Raw genomic sequence first — 20,555 nt, forward strand, 5'->3', positions numbered from 1 at the left:
AATGCAGATTTCATCCTTTAGCTTGGAAAGCACACTTTGCGCCAATATCTCTTCCTCGCCCATATCGCAGCTGATCTCTCCCGCAAATTGAGGGATGTCACCTCATTTCTACCGCAGGTAGATTTTTTTTTCCTGCTGTTACAGATTCTTATGAGATCTTTAAAAAAAAGGGGAAGTGAGTGAATTGGACAATGCGTTGAGAGAGAAGCTGAACCCAGTTGCGCGCTGTTGTTTTCCTATCGATTTCTTAATGGGTGGTGATCAAAGGTGGTTATGATAAAGATCTATTCATCGTTGCAGGACAAATCAGTTTTGCAATGTTTGACAGCTCGCTGACATCCAGCGAAACAGGCAGAGCCCGGTGCTTCACGATTCAATACAAGACTATCATTGTACTTGCATAAACATAATTCAGTGGCTCGCGGGTGAGGGGAATAAAATCTCAGTTAATTGCAGATGTCTTTCCGCGTCATGATATCAACGGCTATGTGTGAGAGGTGGAGGCGATGCTTATCTGGAAGATTCTGCCACTTATTGTGTATGTTCAGCACCATATCGCGGGCTGACAGCAGGATTGTTGCAATCAATAATCCACATCATCACCGTCTCGCAACATGAATCTGCACGGTAGCACCAGAAATGGTTGGATTTTGACCTTTTCCAGGGACTGTTCATTTCCCTTATTTTGATTTTATTCTTCGGCCCGAGAAATAACCTGGGTTCCAGACCCAGCAACACAGCAATTTGAGAATGCTTCGAGTGAACAGCTTTAGCCCCACAAACAATGTTCAAAAAGGTTGCACCTAGGAATCACATCAGTCTTTCCTCCTACACTAAATATCCCTAAAAATGTCAGTGCCTCCTTTTCAACGATATCCAATTGTGCATCTTTTACATCAGCCAGTCTCCCCGCAAACATGGAAAGAACCCTGGTTTTGCTTGTTTGGACAACGATTTATTTTGAAAATGTTTTGTTCACATCGCCTGGATCAATAAACACAACAAAAGTTGGTTAGGTTCCATGGACATAATACCTAAAACATTAAATAACGACGAACTAAATACTGGAGCCTGGAAAAGGGACCACCACAAATTGTTGACGCATTATTACATTGAGTCAAAGTTGAGTAATAAACAGTTACTGAAAACTCCGTCACCCAAAAAATTACCAATGCGCTCAGGTACAACACTCTGAAACCAGAGTCTATTACACAATACTAAATGATTTCACAAATAGCGTTTAGGTCAGTTAATTCTACCTCAGCATTGAATTATGTTTAAATTAAATTGCCAATTGTGCTTTGGACATCTCAACAATGTGAAGAAAACGAAGAACTTGCAACTTGCTAACGAGCATAAGTACATCTGTCGCCATCTGGTGGCTATGCTGCATCTCACTGCCTTTGGTGAAGGAAAAGGTTCACACGTGAAACATTAACTGGTTCGTGTCCTCAACAGGTGCCTGACCTGCAGAGAGTTTCCAAAGTTTTTTTTTAACGAAGCATTGTCCACTTCTCACAAACCAAGACGAACAATGTACTTAAATAAAAGCAAAATACTACGGATGCTGGAATTCTGAAATAAAAACAGAAAATGCTGGAAAAACTCAGCAGGTCTGACAGCATCTGTGGAGAGAAACAGGGTTCAACGCTACGGGTCAACGTATCTCGTTATGGTAACGGGGTCAGAATGCAAAGCCGGGGAAAAGATTTCAAGGTCTAATTTTCTCCCTTTCAGGAGAAATCAAGTCCAAAAGACGAACATCATAAGTGGCACTGACACATTATAATAAGTATAATAGGAACAGAAAATACTGGAGATGCACAGCAGGTTGGTCAGCATCTCGAAGATGATAGATTAACATTTCAGATGTGACTCTTCAGCAGAATATTCAGAAAGTTAAACCAGTAGTTGTGTGAGATGGTGACTGATCTAGTGTGTATTTCCATGTTTTATTGACAATTTCCAGCATTCACAACCATTTGCTGTCTCCTCATACAATGTATGTGTAAGACCAGCATACATTCAAATGCATGTATGCCAAACATAACAGCATAAGAAATAAGAGGAGGAATAGGCCACATGGGCTGATCACCCACTTCAGCTCCACTTTCCCACCTGACCCTCAAACCTCTCGATTTCCTTCATGTCCAAAAATCAGTCATTCTCAGACTTGAGCATTCTTATTGACTGCGCATTCACAGCCCTCTGGGGCAGAGAATTCCAAAGATTACAATTCATATAAGTGAAAGAATTTCTCCTCATCTCAGTCCTAAATAGCTGACCCTTTGCTTGAGACTGTGATCTCTAGTCTTGGACTTTCATGGGGAAACAGCCTCTCGGTAAAACCCCTCAGGATCTTATATATTTCAATGAGATCACATCTCGTTCTTCTAAACTCCATCTCCTCATGGGACAACCCTCTCATCCCAGGAATCCAGAAAACACAAGGAGAAAGACGAAATGTGAGCACCAAGTAAGTGTGTACACACAGCATAGAAAGCTACACACCAAATACAAATCAGAATTATATATTTTTGTCACTGCATTATACTTAACATTTCTCCAACATATCTTAAAAACTCCTTAACAACCTACACAAAGGGAAAACTCATAGCTCCATAATTTGGTGCCACTTAAAAAGCACTTAAATCTATAAGGAACTGAAAAGGATCTGGATGGTGTTTCTCCAAAAAATATATATCACAGAAAGAGTGGAACATTTGACATGCCCGCCACAAGTGTTAGGCTAGGGAAAAAAATTCCTTCGCTCTTTGGATTCTGCTCTAAGTGTGCAGTTAGTGAGCTCATAGATCTTTTGTACTATTGTTGTTGGAGGATATTAGCCTTCCATTTATTGTACAGCCTTGGAGCTTTGCAACATTTACAAACGTAGCCATTTTGGGTCAGCACAACAGGTGCGGTTTGTTTGAACCAGTAGAACCAAGCACCTATGATAAAAGCAAAATACTGCGGATGCAGGAAATCTGAAACAAAAACAGAAAATGCTGGAAAAACTCAGCAGGTCTAACAACATCTGTAGAGAAAAAAAACAGAGTTAACGTTTCGAGTCCTTATGACTCTTAGAAGAGTCATAAGGACTCGAAACGTTAACTCTTTTTTTTCTCCATAGATGCGGTTAGACCTATGACAGTATGTTTGATAGTATGCACATACCTATTCACAACCACTATAGCAAATCAGCATGATAAAAGAATCAGTTCAAATACATATCTGTAAGGCTTGAAATTTCCTGACTGAAATAACAGGAAGAAGCAAAGCTGAAATTCAAACCACCTGCAGACAAAATGCTCTGCACTTACTGTTTCTACTGCATGCTTAGCTACTGGTTCCCTTGGTTGGCGTTAGCTCACATTTACTCCAATTTACATCATAATGAGGGCAGTTGGTCCCCTCCACTTGTTTGAAATGCAGCTGTTTTGACAGGTGGTGATCTGGCAAGGCATGATCTTGAGCCACACATGCTCTCCCTTGCATGGTCGCTAGTGGTCATTTCCATAAAACTTTCATGTTTGTTGCAGCATAAGTAACCTACCTGAAAGTTTACAACGAGTTATCCTGATGATACTGAGTTAGAGGTCATACAATGTCTCCTAGGGTCAAGAGTCAGTTGGCGATTAACATGTCGTACAATCCCCACAAAAATGAAAACTGTGAATTGTTTGTGTCTCTTAGTACAACCAGCAAAGCAATAGAGAAAGAGGTCACTTCAGGCAATCTGGAACCACCACCCCATTCAATACATCTTCTGGTGCAACCACCTAATATGGCAAATGTTAGCATTTTGTTATGAGATCCAAACAGAAACAAAAATACAATGGACACAAGGGAGGTACTAAGTTACAGGAAATTTCTAATGCCATTATTGTCTGCAAAATACAAATAACATACCCTGAAAATATTGGAGGGATGTAGTATGCTGAAAATATTACACATCAAATTGGCTTGACTAAATTTTAAGTGTATTTAATTTTAAGAGTTTTCCAATTGGTGACATTCCAGGCGCAAATGTTTGCATATAGAATACCTCATCATGTTGTCAAACTATGAGTATCTCTAACAACCAATGACATTCCAGGTGCAAATGCTTAAAAGCTACCAATAACAATCGATGGAGAAATATAGCACAAGAACGTGAAACATTCAGTTGGAAACTTTTGAATCAATTCCAAGTGAATAGTAGTGACAGATTGGCTTTTTAACTGTATGACACATTGGGTCCAATTTTAACTTGCTCAAAAAAACCCATTCACTTATACAAAAGTAAAATCAGGCCTATTATGTTGGCTGGCACACCACTGTATGAAAGAATTTCTGTTGTTTTGAGGCTGTGCCATTAAATGACGAAACACAAATTAAAATTCAAGTTCAGTGGCCATAATCCAGCTCTTTCAACACATATTCCAAGATTACTATCTTCCAGAATATGAGAACAATAATTTGTGGATGCGTTGCAAAGTTCCTGAGGGTCCAACTCACTTAGGTCTGAATTACAAACCTACATAAAATGTTCTCTGATTAAAATGTATTCCTTTGTAAAGATATACATGGACTTTTATTGAAACAAATGAATAAGCCACTTACTTGAAGTGAGAATGTTTATATTAAAGTATTAGGTATTGGTGTTTAAGATGGTAATTAATACCAAAAGATGATCAACAAGGTATGTCAATAGTCAGTTCCCAAAGATGTCCCATAGCTAAAAGTTACTCACACCAGCTTTCTTCTTTCATGCCAATTTTCACAATTCCCCATAACCCCACTCTGTCCGTATCTCAAATCCTGCTCCAAGATTTGGGAGAGGAGGGCATTCCTAATTCCTCTCATTAGTTATTTAATTGACCACCACCATTCACAACTGGATGTGGCAGGACTGCAGTACTCGGATCTGGTCCGTTGCGACCACTCAGCACTATCCATAGCATGCTAATTCTGCTCTTTAGCATGCCTATAGTCCCATGTTGTAACGTCACTAGATTGGCACATTCTTTTTAAAAGCCTTTCAAAGACTTAATACTGTACCTGACTTCAGATGTGTCACACCCACTAAATGCATCACAAGTTCCCAAGACAAAAGAGTCAGATTGAAGGCCAAAGATCTAACTGATTGAATGTACATAAATCAAATGCAGCAAATCCTACCATTGAGGAACAGAAGAAAAACCAGTAAACACCACAAAATCAATCAGATTCCTTGGATAATTTCTGAAAATTGCTTGACTGCCTAGTTCCTATTTGACTTAGGTCAGTGAGTGAAGACATCTAGAAAATTAATAGAACATCTCTCAAAATATTTGGTTTATATGGCTACGAATACCCTTCTGTTTTGAGACTAGGGCCAAGGATCAAAAATCTCCCAAGCCCTTTGCTGTTTTGAGATTTCCAGCTGCTGTGGTGAAATTGTACGTGAGTGCATGATCTTAATCGGGTCATAATCTGAGACAGTAACACACACAAACATGCAGCTGAAGTGTATGCCACAAGGTTAAAATTAAGAAATGCAGAATATGGGGATCATTTCTGTTCTATATGATAGGCTGTCAGACTGCAAGACAAAAGATCCAATGCACCATCATCAGGTTCTAAGATCACCTAGTGTGGTAAAAGACAAGCAATGAACAGCACACTTCAGGGTTAGCACAAGATAGAAAACTCTGAAAAGGGAAAAAAAAATCACTTAAACGGGTAGCAACGGGGTCATTTAGCTATAGGAACAATTGGTTAATGCAAGCCAAATTTCTATAGGTAGATGAAACAAAGTTTGGCAGCGAGGTGACATTAATTCTTCTTCCATTTTCTTCACTATTCCCATTAATAGAGTTGTTTGCAGATGATACAATATCACGGTCTCTTTTTGTAAATATTAGTTCTTAAGATGCGGGTAACGCTGGAAAGTCTACATTTATTGCACATTCCTAGCTGCCCTGAAGTGGTGCTGGGCCTTCTTGAAGCACTCATGCTCCAACCCAGTGACATGCTGGGCCACTTGACAAGAATATTATGAGTCAGCCACACAGTAAGTGTCTGGAGTAACATGTAGACAAGACTGGATAGGAGCAACATGATCCCTTTCCTGGAGAACATTGTGATATCACACAAAGAATGTAATGGATAAAAAGGTTAGACCTTTCTCATAGGTAGTCAGCTATCATAATAGCACAATGGGAGAATGTACAACCCTGTGTAAAATTTAGCTACAAAGACTAGAAAGATACCAACATGCTTCACAGATTTGTATGTCTTTGTATTGTTTCTAGTGTTAGTATATGCACTCCCATAGTTGGGTTTGCAGTAATTAGGGTCAATCTTCAGACTTGAGCTATGTTAAACCAAGCACAACAAGAGAATAACAATGCACATGTCAGTTCTTACTACACTTAGTCTGCTTCGGGGAACGAACAGTCATCAAACCATTCACACAAGGAAAAAAATTTGAACTGTAAAACTGTGCTGTCTTCGTAATTAAGCTAAACTTGCCTGATAATTGCAGTCGCTATTCCCTAAGGTGATCAGTTCTAACAACTTTTGTTGGCTTCTCGTTATCTTGGCTAGGTAATGAAATTTGTCAGGCCTGTTGGTCTAAAAAAAGGAGCTGCTGGGGTATTGTAAAAGTTACAATCAATCAAAAAGAGAAAAACAAACAAAGCACAGAACATTATTTGATTTTACTTTTCCATCTTTTGATACATTGGAAGAAGTTACTACAGCAGGAAGAATGTCAGACGATAAGAAGATAAACAGATATACCTCGTTTGGTGAGGAAAAGACTCCCTGTAACACATTACAAGAGAAAAGCAATATTGCCACAGCATACTTTGCTAACAGGTCCCACAATTAAAGGGAAAGACAGCTGTAACATGAGACTTGCTAAATTGTTTGATTAAATCTTGAAACATGTGACTGTGGTTTTAACAAGCCATATTTAGAGAATTAGAATTATATATATGAAAGTAGCACGCAGCCCATGAGGATCTGTGCAGTATGATTAGTATCCATGAGCAGGCTTCTCTGATAAAGGTCAATGTCAGCAGTAGAATATAGATCACATCCCACATTGAAACAAAAATGGAACTAAAAATGTTCCAATTCCAAGTGGGAATGGTCTTGTCACACTGTTTTAAATTCGTCCCATATAGATCACGTCGCACAGAGCTCCTTTATTCATTAATGCAATCGGGTTTCAGCATATATTAGCTAATTAAAATGATAATGGAGAAAGGTAAATTTTCAATGTTGAAGTGAATTAAATTAATATGTAGGTTGCAATGTAATTCCATTGATAGCGCAGGGGAGTTTCACATGGTTTTATTTGTTCTCCATTGTGACACCCCGGAGATACCAAGGGTGAAAAAATTGGGCATTAGCATGGGCAGGATTAGGAACACAAAACAGTCAAATGTCGAACCTTATTGAGCATTCCCAATAACCTGTTTTATTGAAGTCAATGGAGCTTAGCAGGTAAGAGATTACATTGCATCCCCATGCCCATGTCCAATTTCACCCCCATCATTGGTAGATGACAACAAATAGATTAAAGACGAGTTACTTTCCTCAAAGAACTGTTATAAACAAAGCAATAACCTTGATAAGGAGGAAAGAGAATTGGTTCAAAGAAAAAACAGAATACAATGGATGCTGGATATCTGAAATAAAACAGAAAATGCTGGAAATACTCTGCAGGTCAGGCAGCATCTGTGGAGAGAGAAACAGAGCTAATGGCCAGAATTTTTAGCTCATTGGCCGGGTGTGCATCCGACCCAAACGAGCATAAAATGACATGCGATGATGCTGGGCAAGCGTCTCAATGTCATTGTGCACTTGCATGGTATTTCACTCGGTGGGCATGCGCAGGAATTGGCAACGCACCCGCCGACAATTAACAGGCCTATTAAGGTCATTAAAGTAATAATTTCAATAAATTTTTTGCTGCCCATCCAACCTTACGAGGGCAAAATCCTGGCCACTGTTTCAGGTGGATGATCTTTCATCAAAACTGGGGAAATTTAGAGATGTAATAGGTTTTAAGCAAAGGTAAGTGGTACGAGGACAAAAAAGGTCTGTGATAAGGGTGGAAGACAGGAGAGATCGAATGAGCTGAGAGTTAGTCTTACAGGGCCAAAGGGAATGGGGGTAGAAAGAAACAAAAGATATGGCTAGAGCAGGCGTCCTACTGTTTGAAAGCAAAAATACAGGAAAAACTCTTTGCTTTGCATGTTTCTTTTTTCTCTTATTTTAGCTTGTTGTCAATCTGGTTGTGTGCACCAACTTCAATATATTTTGGATTTTCTATATCATTGCTCATCAATTACAGTATTGGAGAATGAAGTTTTTAATTACAATAATTAATGCAGCATCCCTGCCGTTGACCTCCTTTACACTGATATTAAGGGTGAACAGGAATATACTGTTCTGCCAACAGAAGCCAGCCATTAATTTTAACTCAAATTGGAAGAGGCAGTCCTACAAAATATCACCTCTACAATGTCATGATATTTCAGTTTATTTGACATTTGTGAGATACATCAAGGGTTAAACTGAACTGGTAGCAATTTTTATTGGGTGGACTCTTCTCCATAAACTTGGTTTACAAGCTGACAGAAATCAATTTCCTGGAGACCTGTGAAGAGCTGTCACTGCAAGGTGACTGCTGCTCTTATCATTATATCCCAAGTCCAGACTTTAAGTCATGGCTTATTTACACCAGCAATTTGATAAATATATTTTAATAGGCATTGTCATTCATTTTTGAAAGGGTCACCACTGCAAATACTCTTGCTTTGAAAGCTAGCACAATTGGACCATACTCAAGCCTTGATGGCAATTGTACCATGCTTATATTTTGCTGTATAGAATTGAAACACCAAGAATGGAGATTTGTATTCATTGTGCAACAGAATCTGAGAGCACAATAGGAAGCCATTCAGCATGCTGCACCTGTGCAGGCTCTTTAAAATAATTATTTTTTTGCACCATTCTCCTGCCTATAAATATTAGATTTTCATGACATGGTTCAATCCAAGGTTTTGAAATGCAGAGACATCTGGGGCTGAAGTAGTGCGGTGATTTTTAGTACTTCATCTCAGTCTATAGGATTTTCAAGATGGTGGTCAACTGCAACTTGAGAAGTTGCTTTTCAACACAAAACAACCAAACCAAATGCCTATGTCACATAAAAAGTACAAACAAGTGGGAACAGTACAATCATCATTTTATTCCATTCTGAAGAAAGATCCCCAGAACACATGAATCATTAGGTCTTCTCAACCATTCATGCACCAAGCTATTACCCTGCCCTTTTCCATTGTGTCCCCCATTTATACAATTCAAGATATCACTTGCATTTCATTGAAATAATAAAAGTGGAAACGGTTTCCTCCATCTAAATTTTCCCTCTTAATCCCTGCTCTGACCTAAAGAAATCAGAAAATAAGTGTTTACGACATTATTTTTTTAAAAATTGACAGAACATAGCTAAATTTGGATTCAAATAATTAATTTACAATGAAATTGGGAGAACATAAGAATGGCAATGCTTAACAAACAAAGCTGAGTTTTCAGAAAAATATTGCTGACGGTGCATAAATGGAGATGATAATACAGAAGAACAAATGGTATGAAACTAACAAAGTGCCAATAAATTTGTAATGAATAGGCCATCATTTGTTTCATTATTATGTGGCTATTATTGAGGTAATTATGTCTGCCAGAACTATTTTAAAGACAATTTTTGAAGAAGATCTCACTTTTGTTTAAAAGAGTCTCTTTTAGCAAATAATGGAACAATTTCAAGCGAATGAGTCAGACTTATTGCTTTAGAAAAGTCAATCTGAAACAGCCACAAAGAAGAGAGTTGAATCTTTCAAGCTGAACTGAAAGAACAGGCAGATTAAAAATGCCAGACCTATTCCAATAAGTTAATTTATAGTACAAATCAATAATCAACATCATCTGAAGTAAAGTTTGTGAGAAAGGAAATGCAGTCAATATGGCAGAAATAGATTTGATTATTCAATCTTAAAAATTAACCCTGACAGGTCTCAAGAGTTTTATGCAAAGGCAGGGAACAGTTTAATTTCTGAAACCACAAATCATTTGATAGCTCAGGGATGAATGATTTCTTTTAAAAAGGGATATTTCCCTGTATGAGACAGATTAAAATCCACGCAGAAATATTTCCCAAAGAAGTTTTTCCTCACTGTTGAGGAAAAACTCCAGTCTCCAGTGGGAACAGACATCAGGTCTGCCTGATGTGTCCGACCCATCTCCCCTGCCTCTGCCCTCACAGCTTCCTCTCCCTCAAGAACCATGAGAGGGTCCCCCTTGTCCTCACTTTTCACCCCACCAGTCTCCGTATTCAAACGATCATCCTCCGCCATTTCCACCAACTCCAGCATGATGCCACCACCAAACACATCTTTCCCTTCTCCCCCGCTGTCGGCATTCCATAGGGACTGTTCCCTCCGGGACATCTTGATCCACTCCTCCACCACCCGCAACACCTCAACCCCCTCCCACGGCACCTTCCCATGCAATCGCAAAAGGTGCAACACCTGCCCCTTTACTTCCCCCCTCCTCACCATCCAAGGACCCAAACACTCCTTTCAAATGAAGCAGCATTTCACTTGCACTTCCCTCAATTTGGTCTACTGCATTCACTGCTCCCAATGCGGTCTCCTCTACATTGGAGAGACCAAACACAGACTGGGTGACCACTTTGTGGATCACCTTTGGTCTGTCCACAAGCATGACCCAGACCTTCCTGTCCATTGCCATTTTAACACACTACCCTGCTCTCATGCCCACATGTCCGTCCTTGGCCTGCTGCAATGTTCCAGTGAAGCTCAACGCAAACTGGAGGAACAGCACTTCATCTGCCGATTAGACACTTTACAGCCTTCTGAACTTAACATTGAGTTCAACAACTTCAGATCATGAACTCTCTCCTTCATCCTCACCCCTTTTTACAAATATTTATTTTTCAATTTTTATATATATATTTCCCACCTATTTCTATTACTATTTATTTTTAATTTATTTCCATTCATTGTTTTATCCCCACCTTTTAGCCTATTTCGATCTTTTCCCCTACACCCCCCCCCACCCCACCCCCACTTGGGCCATCTGTCACTTGCTGCTCATTCTGCTTTCTACTCTTAATGTCACCATTAGCACCTCCTTTAGCCAGTATCACCACCATCAACACCCCTTCGACCTTTTGTTTATGACATCTTTTGCAATCTCTCCTTTGCCTCCACCTATCACTGGCCTTCTATCCAGCTTCACCTGTCCCACCTTCCTTAAACAGTATATATTTCACCACATTTTTACTTCTTTAGTTCTGAAGAAGAGTCATATGGACTCAAAATGTTAACTCTGTCTTTCTCTCCACAGATGCTGTCAGACCTGCCGAGTTTTTCCAGCAATTTTTGTTTTTGTATCAGGTCTGCCTGACTGACTCTAGATACAGTGAGAGCTAAGAATCAGAGCAATTCTTAAACACTTCCTTCAGTTAGAATATGGAATTCTTTGCCATAAATCTTTGAAGCAGTGTGTGACTTGGTGGGGAACTTGCAAGTGGTGGTATTCCTGTGAGTCCACTGCCCTTGTTAGGTAGTAGTGGCCACAGTTTTGGCGGGGTTTTAATTAACTCAGTGGTCACTTTGTCCGCACAAGGTACTAATTGTTATGAACACATATTTGATGCCATAACTTAGGCAATATCTTAGGCAACTATTTCAAAATTGTGTGATTTGTGGCTTCAGATGTGTTCCTCTGCCATTAAAGCCATTGCAAAATGCCAATTTGGCAATTAGCAAGCAAAGTAAAACATATTGTCCAAAAGGTTTCTTATTTTCAAGTTGATCTTAACAAATTCCTGCATTGAAAATAAACATTTTCCATGGAAAGGGATGATCATAATACAAACTTGACACCCACACAGCATTTACTTCATGTAACCATTGGTTTAAAGAATGGTCAATGGAGCTTGATACAATTTAAGCAAAAATAGTTGCTATCCAATTTTATGGACACCATCTATCAATGACAAGAACACCTCAACAGCAGATCTAACAACCTTCCTACAGTTTAAGGCCACTTGATGCCTGCTCTTGTGTATCCTTTCACTCTTAGCCTTTTACTTCTTATACAGCAGCAGGAGATCATGAGGTGGTTTCCCAATGATCTGCAACAAGAGCAAGACATTGATTTCCGTTGCTGAGTGATGAAAAATGCATTCAGGTTCAAACTCATCTGCATGTAGTATCAATCTAAGTACACTTAATTTCTGAATGCTTACTTTGGTCCAAACTCTGAGACACACTCAGCTGACTTTTCATGCAACATAATTATGTCTTCCTGATATTCCCCCACCAAACAATGGAATCAGTGAACAGCCACATTCAAACACAGATACCACTTCAAAAACCAGTGAAAGGTTACATCCAGCCACCAACATTTTTACAGCAAGCTAGTTTGTAAATCAAACCAGTCCAGTCAGTATTTGCAAAGAAAAACAAATCCCAGCTGATAGCTGACTAGGCAAAAATTACAATTTAGTACTGATCCACTCATTCCATTTCAGACCAACCCCATGAACTCATTCAACTGCTTTTTCAGGCAATTAGGCCATGGCAATATGATTAATTTCACGAGCATCCAATTAAGTATTTGTTGATATGCTAAAAGAAGAGCTCCAATGCAAGGTCATCAACCTGAAATCCAAAACAAAAACAGAATTACCTGGAAAAACTCAGCAGGTCTGGCAGCATCGGTGGAGAAGAAATCAGTTAACGTTTTGAGCCTTCACGGCCCTTCGGCAGAACTGAAGCATAGTTAGGAGAGGGGTGAAATATAAGCTGGTTTAAGGTGGGGGGGGGGGGGGGGGGGGGGGGGGGGGGGTGGGTGGGGGGTGGCGGGGGGTTGGAGAGAGAAGTTGAGGGTGTGGTGATTGTGGAGATAAGCAAGCAGTGATAGGAGCAGATAATCAAAAGATCTTTTGACATCTTTTGATTATCTGCTCCTATCACTGCTTGCTTATCTCCACAATCACCACACCCTCAACTTCTCTCACCCCTCCCCGCCCCCCCCACCCCACCTTAAACCAGCTTATATTTCACCCCTCTCCTAACTATGCTTCAGTTCTGCCGAAGGGCCGTGAAGGCTCGAAACGTTAACTGATTTCTTCTCCACCGATGCTGCCAGACCTGCTGAGTTTTTCCAGGTAATTCTGTTTTTGTTTTGGATTTCCAGCATCTGCAGTAGCTTTTAGCTTTTTGTTTTTATCATCAACCTGAAATGTTGGCTCTGTTTCTCTCTCCACAAATGCTGCCTGACTTGCTGAGTATTTTCCAGCATTTTCGGTTTTATTGCATATTTTCAGCATAGGCAACATTTTGCTTTTATTTAAGATTTGACAGTCCTGTCTGATCCGGTTGGAATAGACTGGAACAGGAAATTAATCCCTTGGACTGAATCTAATCTGACATGTTTTCAGTGAGCTTCCAGTTTCTTAATGCAATGGGAGTGAAAGGGGCTGGGGGAATGATCCATTGCCTGGAGGTGGGGTGCAGCCAAAGGCCAACCCTTCACCTCCACCCACCCCCTGCAACACACACGGTGGTGGCCGAGCTGCCTTTTGTGTTTTTTTTTGTTTTAAAAAAAGTGGCTTAGGGGGCACCTTCTTGTCGAGACACCCTCCTACCCAGAAGGGAAAAGCGGTTAAACTTGGGGAACGGCTGGTGCTGGTCCAAACTGGTCTTGCATACCCTAAAAGGGAACTCCAGTTTGGACCAGTATCAGTTATTTCCCAGGTTTTACTGGTTTTTCCTTCGCAGACAGATGCTTCTCCAAAGCTGAGCTCTCCAGCTTGAAGAGCCCACCTGCCTCCCTCAGTTGGAAAGAGAACCTGTCTCCACGCCAATTAAGGGTTCAGCCACGTGAAATCTTAATTTTAATCAGTTTCTTACCAGAGGCGGAATTGGGACCTGAGAAAAAAGTCCTGATTCTTGTTTCCCACGTCCATGGGGAAAATTCTGCCCATTGGTGAAACTAAACTTTGAAAATATTACCAATGACAGTGAGCACCATCTACAACTTCAAACTATCAACTGTCAGGGCAGGTGATGGTATAGTGGTATTGTCGCTGGACTAGTAATCCAGAGACCCAGCATAATACTCTGGGGACCTGGGTTCAAATCCCACCATGGTGGGAAAAAAAATCTGGAATTAAAACCATGTTGATTGTTGTAAAAACCCATCAGATTCACTCATGCCCTTTACCTGGTCTGGCCCCATTCAGGGGAAGATTTCAGAGACTCAATTTTGCAACAACGGAATGACAAAGTGGTTGGGGAAGGAAAAAATGTTTGTACTGTGACCAAATAAACGCCAGCCAGTGGTGTTTGGTAAGGAATTTTATGTCATGAGACCACTCTCATCTGCACCACCGGGGAAACAGCAGAAGCTGGATGCTTCCCTTAAAGAAAGGAGGGAATAAAATCATGGCACGTCAAGCCATGCTGTCTCCATGGACTATGTAGGTGTTGGTTACAAGTGACACTGGCAGAAGGTTGTCCCTTATTGGTGTGGAGGAACTGAAAAGACACAAAAAAAAGTAAGAGAGGAAGCAGATAATTGATAGAGATTTGACAACATGAAGCAGGAACAGGTCCTATTGTTGAACATTGAAGCTCTCAGCAGTACTTTATAACAGGAGTGTCCTGCGGAAACAGTTAATACTGCAATAGTCAAAGTTGTTGGGGGGTGGGGGTGCGGGGAGTGCACTTGAAAGAGCTGGGTAAATGTCAAATCAAACTTCGCCATTAAATATTTATCCTTTTCTAAAATAATGAGAGGAGTCCTAAGGCCAATCAGCACAAACAGCCCTTCAAAGAAAAATCATTCCTGATCCATCTCATTAATGCAACATGAGTGGGATTTCAATAAGTTTAAAACACACGAGGGCAGTTTAATTGACTCCTAGATGTAAGTTCTGGGATCACAGAGTTCAAGGTATCCTTCATAATAAACAGTGAGAGAGTGCGCTACAGATCATGTGTCAAAGTGTAACTGTGTGGAACACCACAGCCAATGATTTACAGCAACCAAAACAGTGTGAGTGGAGATCAGGGGGTGAATTTTATGGGGGCATGGTTTACCCGTGCCTCCTGACAGAAAAGTCCATCGGCACCGCACTGCCAGAAACCCAGCTGCCTGCACCGATATTACGCTGGGGGCAGTCTTAATTGGGCCAGAGTGGGACTTCTGACCCCATCTGGGAGGAAGTCCCACCTTAGAGACCTGCTGGTCAATCAGATTGGATGTCTTGTTTTATTTTGTGAAGCCCCCCAGCTTCAAATAAACCAGCGGGTGTATTCATCCCCCAGGTCTGCTCCAAAAACTGAAATAAGAGTATGATCACAATATTAACATTCCATACACATTCTGTATTCTCCAAGGGGCAAGATAAATCTGCTTTTTGATTTGCCTTTCCTCTGATAGGCATGTTAATGTTTTCTCTTCTATTCTTATATTCTTGTATTAGTAAAATGGTTCTCTGTGAAACATATTAGCCAAACGATTTGGTTCGCAGCAGACGTCATTATCTTAGAGAAGTAATTTCAACGGCATCTCTGACATGAAGACGATTCAGAAGTAAAAAAATGTTACCTGCGTGGTGGTTGTACATGTAAAACCGCTCCATAGTATGTTATTACTGGCAAATTTATGAATCTTTGGCCAGGGTTTTATAGTCCTGCTGCAGCGTGTCTACCCCAACCCCCAGCGGATGCAGCGAGCCATTTTAATCTCCATTCAGTTTGGTGGGACTATAATATCCCGTCGGGTGGGAAGGACTGTAAAATCCTGGCCTTTCAGATTAAAACATGCATTAAAAACTTTAAGGGTGGTTTGTGAGTGTAATGCTCGTCCAACGTAATAAAAATAGCATGCACATTAGATTAAATCACTATGAAACAAATATACAAAGAATCAGTATTAGAAACACTTGCCTGACATTCTGTTTAGTCGAGGCCAGAAGATATTGGACAAATATGTAGTGAAAATGGATTACAAGAAGGAAATAGAACAATGTTGCTTTAAAAAAGATGTCCGGTGGCTATTGCATTTAAGGGATACATATGGCTAATAGTTGCAGTTATAACCTGCCAAAGGATGCAAGGATAGGGTTGTCCCTTTACTAATAATCACACAACGGTTTAAAATGTTAACACAGTTAGCAGACAGCTGGGGGTCTTGGTTGGCCCATTTTCCTTGTGTTTCAATCTTGGCTAAATTCTCAAGATCATCTACCCTTGCTATATATACAATTATAAAAACAATAACAGATTAAAGCAGGCTGAGGAACAAATGTATTTTAACAAAATAAGAGGAACATAATGCACATTGCCACAAGAGTTCCACAGGATGGTGGCCTAGAACCAACCATCTTCAGCTGCTTCATCAATGACCTTCCTTCCATCAGAAGGTCAGAAGTAGAGATGTTCGCTGATTATTGCACAATACTCAGTTCCATTTTAATTCTTTAGATAATGAAGTGGTCCATACCTGCATGCAGCAAGACCTGGATAACATCCAAGCTTGGATTGATAAGTGACAAGTAACATTTATGCCACACAAGTGTCAGGTAATAACCATCTCCAACAGGAGAGAGTCTAACCAATTCCCACTTACTTTCGAGGGCATTACCATCATTGAATTCCTCCACCATCAACATCCTGTGGGCCACCATTGACCAGAAGCTTAATTGGACCAGCCATATAAATGCTGTAATTACAAGAGCTGGTCAGAGGCTAGGAATTCTGTGGTGAGCGACTCACCAAAGCCTGTCCACCTACAAGGCACGTCAGCAATCTAATGGAATATCCTCCACTTCCATAAAGGTATATGCCTTCAATAACACTCAAGAAACTCAACACCATCCAGGACAAAGTAGTCCGCTTGATTAGCACTTCATCCCCCATCTTAAATATTCACTCCTCCACCACTGGCACAATGCGATTGCAGCGTGTACTATCAACAAGACCCAATTCAATATCTCGCAAGGTTTCTTTGACAGAAGCTCCCAAAACCACGACCCCTACCATTTAAAAAGACAAGGGCAGCAGGCACATGGGATCGCCACCATCTCCAAGTTCCCCTCTAAGCCACAAGCCATCCAGACTTGGAAATATATTGCCATTCCTTCAAAGTTGCTGTGCCAAAACCCTGCAATTCGCTACTCAATAATATTGTGAGAGTACCTTCACCACACGAACTACAACAGTTAAAGAAGGCAGCTTGCCACCACCTTCAAAGGTAGTTAGGAATGAGCAATTGACATTGGCCTGGCCAGCAACATCCACATCTTGGAAATTAAGTGTAATTTGTAATGCCTAATGCACATTTTTAGGCTTTCAGCTAGCTTTGTCTATAATTCCTACTTACCAGTTATGTTTTGCCCAAATCTACAAACATACTTGCAACTTGTCAGTTTGCAAAATTGATTATTGGCGTTCAGAGAGATAATGGTTATGTGAATGCAAAAATTGATTTCTCTAATATAAAATGCTATGAGGAAAACCTGCCCACTTCTTTGGTTATGCTCTGGTTGCAATCAATTTTGTGCATGTTGCCACTAGTTGTGCAAAGATGGCACATCAGAAGATCGTTTGTGTTATGGATAGAAGAGGGATTAATTTAAACAGCACTAATTTCTCCTCTTGCTACTCATCCATAAACAGAAAGGCGTTTATGATTTGCTTCTCCCTTTATAATTGGTGGCGTGTTTCCCAACTCCTCAGTTTTGGTGTGACCCAATTTTCGATTAATAACCCAAGATAGGATGGACTCAAAGGGTTAGTTTATTTGCATACACTCAAACATAGTAGAAGGGTAGCAACATTGTCCCCTTTTCATTCATACTGTAAAAAGGGGATGGAGAAAAGAGAGATTTATAGTGCAGAGACCACAGAGAAAATAAATATTTTTTCATGTGGGTCCAGAGTCCAGAATCAAACTCCAATCTGATATCCCTTCACAGAGTCCGGCGGGCTGAAAATTCATGATGTATAATTCCCTTTTCAGGTGGTGTTGACTTCACATGATGAGATAGGGATGCAGAGATGAATCAGTCATGTAGGTGATGGTATAGAAGTTCCAGTAGAAACAGTGTAATGGGGCCAGGTATTCAATCTGGACAGAGCCCCTTTTCTGTGATGCTGCTAGTTGTTTGGAAAAATGGCAGACTGAGTTTGCAGTACAGCAAGGCTGGTTCCACCAGCTAGATGTTCATGTCACATGACTCCCACCTCTCCACATTGTCTTTGACAAGGGATGTATATCCCTCTTCTGGGTTCCCAAGATGGTTAAATGTTCCAACCATTAAGAATTGAAAAGAATGATGTGGGGCTCTTTATCCTCGCAGATGAATAGACTCCGGTTGGCCAATCTGGGTTAGGAGATGCAGGTGGCCTTTGTATAGTTCTCTTTGAATTTAGTCTGTGCAGCCCACAGGGGTGTTGTTAGTATCTCTTCAGAGAAAAGAGGAGCAAGTTTCCCTGATACTGCCAGAAAGCTCCTTTTGTTCGAGGGTCACAGATAGACATAGCTTCAGCCATTTTAAAAAATCGTTGGCTAGTTTTTAAAATTTCAGAAATAGTGATGAGAAGATCTGTATCTATTTTATGAAAATATACAGAGTGAGGTTGTTTGCTTTGTCACGCCTGCCACTTGAGGTGCAAGCAAAGATAATTATAAATTAACAAGGTTATAAACAAGTGCAATATATGCACTCCCATGTGGATACAGAATGCATTTATCTCCCATGGGTGCTGCCAGCTGAAATCATTTTTTATATACTTATCCAACGTTACAAAAGTAAGGATATTTGTGAGTAAGTAGTAAGACAATATTAGCTTTTAAAAGGGAATTGGATAAATAACTGGGGGGAGAAAATTGCCAGAATATGCTACATGGCGCAAGTGTTATCAGATTGGGATTAACTGAATTAGTCTTTCAGTTTCCACAGATTTGATGGGCTGAATAGTTGCAAACTGTGCAACACTATTCTATGATTCTAATTTATTCTGGGGATTCAGGGAGAAGTGAATTTCATGTAGTTTATCTCAATCCCAAACTGAAAACAAACAGCTTTCCACTATTTCTTCATCAAATTAATTCAAATATTATAAGAGCAAATTATTTCGAATCTAATGATATTGAAAGGAAAGCCTGGAACTTGCATTGTGATAGATTATTATAGAACAACAAAGGGTTTTGGCCCAATTTGTCTGTGCTGGTTTCTTGATAGGCAAATTCCAGTGTCATATTCCTCATTTGAAGGAGTTGGAACGAATTGAAAAGACATTAAGATTTCTTCAGAGATAGTGAAATAAGATTTTTTGGAAGGTAAATGAATAACATTTTCATTCCCTTTGTAGGTGATAAAAGGAAGGTCCCTGCAGAAGTCATTGTTAGATTAATATATATAGACATTTGCTTGCAACACAGGAGTAAAATTTCTTTAACTTTACTGCCAATTTGTACAGGTTGAGGATTAAAGATTGAACTAAAATATTAAGTTTATATATATTGTCATGCCCAGTAAAGGCATGTGTCATGAAAATATAATAATTTTCATAATATTATTGTAATTTATTGTAAAGGTAGGTTAATAGTGGGGTTTGGATTAGTTTCTGTGTGTAGGTGTGTGTGTGTGGGTTTTAATTGAACTACAGACAGCTGGTCTGGGTGCTCTGATGTATCAAAAGAGAAGCTAGGTTTGAAATGCTAAATATGTAAACATGGCTGAAGTTTTAGAATGTGAGGTGTGAAGAACATTTGCATTTTTAGAAAAACCAGTGTTGTGAATTTCAAAGAGATAGTAAGGTGTTACACCTATTTTTCCCAAAGATTACTGATAATATGAGTGGCAGGAAAGATTTATATTATGGAAAAAGTAAAGTTGCAAAGACATATTGGGACAATGGAATTTACATTAAAAAGGAAGAAAGATGTATAAAGGAGATGAGATTGTGTGTTGGAAAGAAGGCATTCTAAGATTTAACAAGTGTGAAAAGCCTCCAGCCTCAATGTACCAAGCTGCTGCCTTCAGGAACCGAAGCTAAGAGAATTCATTTTGAATATCACTTTCCAGGGTATTATGTGCTTTGTCTGGGTCTGTTGAAATCTATTTTGTTTTACTGTTGCCTTAACGGAGGTGTAACTGGGAGCTAGATTAGTTAGGGGATTTAGGAGTTATCATAGTAGTAATTTGTAGACCTTTGCATGTACTTAAAATAATTTATTTTATTAAAAAATGTTTAATTTAGTTTTGTAAAAGCACCTTTAAGACTTGGTGGGCTTATTACTACTGAATTCAAGGCACGCATCTCGAAATGAAAATACAAATTGCGAAACAGTTGTGGCAGCTGTTTCAAGTTTCCCCCTGGGATTTGAGCAGCTCAGCATTTACCTTCCGCTGTGTCATAACAAAATTAGGGGCTCTTTGTGGGATATATTTGAAATTCCTTGAT

This window comes from Cetorhinus maximus, chromosome 27 (assembly GCF_964194155.1).
Source record: "Cetorhinus maximus chromosome 27, sCetMax3.hap1.1, whole genome shotgun sequence".
NCBI lineage: Eukaryota > Metazoa > Chordata > Chondrichthyes > Lamniformes > Cetorhinidae > Cetorhinus > Cetorhinus maximus.